Raw genomic sequence first — 5,228 nt, forward strand, 5'->3', positions numbered from 1 at the left:
GATTCAGGGTTGACCTTTAAACCTGGCTTCATCTGCCTCGCTGATGGTGAACTGATGGTATATTTAAGGGATGCTAAACTTAACATTCTGTGAAAGTAAGTTTTTATTTATGAATTTTTTTCTCTTAAAACATTGTCTATAAATCATTAGAAAGAGGTTAGACATTTTCATGACACACTAATGGGAAATTCATGGAGGTTTTCACTCATTTATGTCTGTTAATTGGAGTCACTAAGACAAATTTTGAAAAAAAAAAAAATTGAGAATTGCTGATTTTTATCTCCACAAAATATTACATTTTGAGCTACCTACATATAGGAGCGTGGTAAATTTAGTAATTTGTTTTTCAATAGAAACTTATTTATAACAGTTTTTAAAAAATCTGTTAAATATATTGTAAAGGAATTGTTAGGTGTACTATAATAACTGTGCAAATTCCTAACACCTATTATAGAACTCAAAGATCAATTGATTTTTCACTGCTGTGCCAATAGATTTATTTCCCATCAGCAATTAGACCTTCTCAGAAACACAAAGCGCTTTCATAAAGACAATATTTATCTCAACTTACTTTTCTGGTAAAACATCACCTAACAAAAAGTGGAAATATACACCAAAGCAGAGCCAAACCAAGGCATAGGTGATCTAAGCTGATGGCACCAAATTGTCAAATGCTTGAATTTTAACACAGTTGCTTTGACAGTGTCAGCATAGATATATTTACATATTTTAAAAATTATATTTGCGGTTTTATTTGAAGATTTCAAAAGTATTGGCAAGTTTAGTTTGAAAAAGTGAGTAATTTTCATGGTTTGATTTTCATGCTAACAAGGTCACAGTCTGATACTACAAGTTTAATGTTTTCTTTGTTTGACCTCACATTATTCACAAATCTATCTCAGCAAATATTAAACTTGGTGATTTTAACAGGACCAGATAACCTTGGGCGAACCCTGAGTGACAACGCTGAAGGCACTGAGCCCCTTTTTTCAGACACAATAGGCCATAGGACCTTATAAGTACAACAAATCATAAATAAATAAATATTTCCTTGAGAGTATAGACATCCTTAGGCCTTCTTTGTCCTGACCTAAATTTAAAACAAAAGGTCTTTTAGTCCTTCAAGAAAGCAGCCTTTAGCGCGAGTGATGTAGAAACTAACAGGGTGGAAAAGTCTCACTTCTGACTGGTAACGTCTGTATATGCCTGGAAACATTTGCTAGATTTCTGAAGAAAAATAGTTCACGTTTCTAATTTTAGTGCTATATCCTCAGAAGAAAAAACAAAAAACAATTAAACCAATTTGATTCAACTTAGAAAAAGTTAAACACTTTTAGACAATTTTAGCACTTGGATGTGTTAAAGGAATAATGCCTTCATTGCCTTCATTGTGCAAGAGAACAGCTCTTTCATGTTGTTTGTCACTTAAACCTCAGGCAGACTCATTTTAGAGCAGAAGCTATTTCAAAACCTGTTTCTTGGCGGATGCATTTGTCCTTCTCAACACTTTAGTGAGAAGTGACAGAGGTGACTGACCACTTAGACAGTAACTGGACAGGTGATTGTTGTGGATCGCCCGAGGAAAAATAAACTAACAGGACCTTCCTCCAATCATTTAGTGTAAATAAAAATACTTATAGAGGACATGAAGAATTTCTCTTTTTCTTTATACGAAGGTCGGAAGCTACCAACGACTTAAAGGGACAAAATACACTCATTGTTTTAGTGGAAGAAGCTGGAGTACCCTCAGAGAAGTTATACTGATTTTATCTCGTTTGGGGCTCTTCATTTTAATGTCGCCTTGGGCAACTACCCATATGGCTCATATCAAAAACCGACACAGCTTGGATGTGTTATTGTGATGCTTTCAAGCCAAACGGAACTGAGGTAGTGACATCTTGATGGGGGTATGTTTCCCTGCGGTGTTTCTGGTGCATTATAGATATTTAAAGGAATGCCGAAGCAGAAAATTAATTTACACGTTTCCTCAAATCAAAAGTTAAAACTGGGACAGTTGAGTTTTCCAGAAGAGCAAACAAGCATCCAAACTGATTTTGAAAGTGGTGAAGGAGGCTTACAACAAGCTTTTGGGATAATTCCCAATACCAGTTCTATTAAAATAATACAAACTATGTTAAAAATAATTTCCCAACTAAAAAACTGTCAATTTTGTCAAGAACAATTTTCAAATACTCAGCTAGAATGACACCAAACTCTTGATAATTGCTTCAAAAAGATTACTCTCATTTGAAGGTTTTCAAAATCACAGAAAACAGAGACACAGCCACAGAGAAGCTCTAAAATCAATCCGATTATTTCATTGGCATGTAAACTGTGCCTATTTGTGATTAAAAAAACAAGTATTGGTATGACTATCTCAATGATAAAAAAGTACCAGGTATCTGACCTAATTTTTGTGTGCATTGATAATAGAAATAGTTTCATTTTAACTGTGCTAAATTCACCAATTTGAGTGGGATTTCCAGCTGTATTTCCAGTTTACTAAAAGCAACTGAAAAATTATAAAGCCTTTAATGAGTGTTTTTATCCTTGTTATTGTTATAATGAGCTACTTTGCTGGAATTGCAATAGAATGAGTGTTCAACCCACCCTGCTGAACAAAGCATGAATCATTTTATGTCACTTCAGATTGCAACACGACATGCAAAAAGTAAAGAAAGCTGTCTTTGTCTGAGCCAAATGCAGAAAACAGTAAAACTTTGTAACGATGCTCATAGTGAGTCAGCTGGTTATCACAACTATAACCTTTTACTCAACCAGTTATTTGTCTGGAAAATAATTACAACAATGCAAGAAAGTAATCAATAATGGGGCAAAAATGTTCCCAGAAACTGAAGGAATAAGTAGTCTCTTTATTCTCGAAGGATTTATATTCGTCAAGTCTACTGGTTGGAAGCCAATGCATATTGATGGACCTGCTTCCCTTGGAAGTTCAGTGACCCACGAGTGTAAAAGGATTATATCCTCCTCATGCTGGAAGGTATCTACACAAAATCTTCCTGGAAAATGGAAATATTAAGGGCACAAGGAGGTGCTAAAGCTGCCTGCTCAGTTGTGCATGAGATGAGAAACATTGGGAGGCTTTCATCTGAACACTTTTCTCAGAAATCTTCTCACACATGGCTAAGCAGTGAACAAGTATGATACTTTCATACTTGACTAGATTTTGTCCCCCCCTATAAACGACAAGACTTCTTTCTATGAACCTCAGCTCACTCTATGGGGGGTTGTTACAACGGGCTTATGGCACTTTCACACCTCCTGTCCAAATGTCCTCTCTGTTGCATGAATATAGACATCATACTCATATTTTGTGTTTGGTGAAAAATAATCAGTGTGCACAAAACACAGTCTAGGGCTCTAAGTGGCATTTTAATGCAAACGCCATTAAAGGTTCTGCTTCTCAAACAAAGCAGGTGAGATTTTGCTGTTGATGCCTGCCTCTCCACGCAGGCAGAAACAAAAAAAAAAAAAAAAAAAAAAAGCAATCCTCATTCACGCATACAACACACATGAGCTGGATCGATTTATTGTGCCATGAGAGATATGAGCGCGATGGGGAGCTTTCAGGGGGATGGGCCAGTGTGCTGCTGGTGGCTTTCAGGCTCGGTCTGGACATTCTTGCTTTTGTGGAGCACTCATGGCAGTGCGTGAAGCATGTAAAGCGCTGGCTTTTGGAGTTTAGAGATTAGAGAATCAGATAGACTAACTGATTAACCTGCAGGATTTTTCATCTACTGCACAGCTTCAATGTTTCTTGTCTTCTGCCTCAAAGTGGAAAGAAAAGAAGGAAAATAAGCTCTAATTTCAGCAAAAGGTATGGTAACATTTGTATTTATTACTTAGGTATTAATGTCAAGTATAAATGTTAATTTATGCCTAATTTCGGCCTAAATTTAAACCTTGTTTTAAATACTGTCGTTTGTTGTGAGTCACAAGACTTGCAGATTACTTGCATTCAAAAGCAACTGTAGGAAACTTTCTCATAAAGTATTTAATGCAGCAAGGCAGAAGCAGTGACTATTTTCTACTACACTTAAGGTCTCTATCCATTACAAACCATTCTTTAAAATCACAGCAAAACACAACTGATTGAGCCTCTAAAAGTAGCTGAATAAATATGACTGGGAAATGAGTGTGCATATTGTAGATAACATCACATGTGGGCTTGATTCCTAGAAATGTTTTTCAAGTGAAACAATAAAACCACTTCTTGATTTCTAACAGGAGCACTTGAGGACACTTTGGTTAGGTCTTCATTGGTGAAAGGGCCTAAAATGATCACTTACATGACTAACTACAAAAAATAAAATAATAACCCACCCAGAACAAGATAAATACAGACTAACTTAACACTGGCTTGATCTGTCACTACAAGGTTATTGGGTTTGCATTCTGAGTTACGTTTTCAACCAGTAAAATTAGTAAAGTCAAATGACATGCTGCAGAATCAAATGTGCAGGAAGATGATGCTGGAGCATTGTTAATCTGATAGAGTATGTTATATAACTTCCTAAACCATTAAAATGTGAGGCCAGTCCACAGAATGATGGAATATGAAGCCAACAGGTTGTGGTTAAAAGTAATAACCCATAATGTGGAATAGTACTTAAGTGAATATGAAGAATTTCTGTTTTTAGTTATTCACGAAAATGGATTAAAAGAGCTCAATAACTACATGACTGGTGAAAGTCTTATGTTTGTTACCTTTTGCGAGCAAACTGTTTCTCTATTGTAGGCTATAACCATTAACACAACCAACATGAAAAAACACCAAAATTAACCCAGCTACCATTTCTTATTCAGAAGAGTTCAGGTCTCTTCAGGTCACGTATTTCAAAATAAAAGTCTGTGAAGAATGGTGAAGCTTCTTCTCTCCTCACAATAACAAGAAACAGTAACAGCAAAAAGACTCCTTGTGATGTAGTCATTCAGAAACAAAAACATGGTGAGGTATTCATCAGATGCTAATTTCTGGCATATCAGTCACAATACAGACATATTTTCTGGCAATACTTACTTTGTAAACAATACAGGGGGTTCCCTCTCCATTCTATTACAAATAGTAATAGAATGCTACTTTGGGTAAAAATGACTGAAAACGTTATGTAGTTATTAATTTCACCTCATGTCACCTTGTGCCAACATAGCAGGAGACATAATGTACACATGCAGCATAACAAAAGTGTGTACATCTTTAACGTTTT

General features: G+C 35.8%; 1 protein-coding gene across 2 annotated transcripts in view; it reads left to right on the plus strand.

Moving 5' to 3' along the window:
- The first annotated feature begins 3,658 nt into the window (after positions 1-3,658).
- Positions 3,659-5,228, plus strand: part of opn4xa (opsin 4xa) — a 19,025-nt gene continuing 17,455 nt past the window's right edge. For both annotated transcript variants that reach the window (XM_015035595.1, XM_015035596.1), the window contains exon 1: positions 3,659-3,838. The gene's annotated coding sequence lies outside the window, so the exon portion shown is untranslated. The remainder of the gene's footprint in view (positions 3,839-5,228) is intronic.

Source organism: Poecilia latipinna, unplaced genomic scaffold (genome assembly GCF_001443285.1).
Source record: "Poecilia latipinna isolate Pla-1442-1.1 unplaced genomic scaffold, P_latipinna-1.0 Scaffold339, whole genome shotgun sequence".
NCBI classification, from domain to species: domain Eukaryota; kingdom Metazoa; phylum Chordata; class Actinopteri; order Cyprinodontiformes; family Poeciliidae; genus Poecilia; species Poecilia latipinna.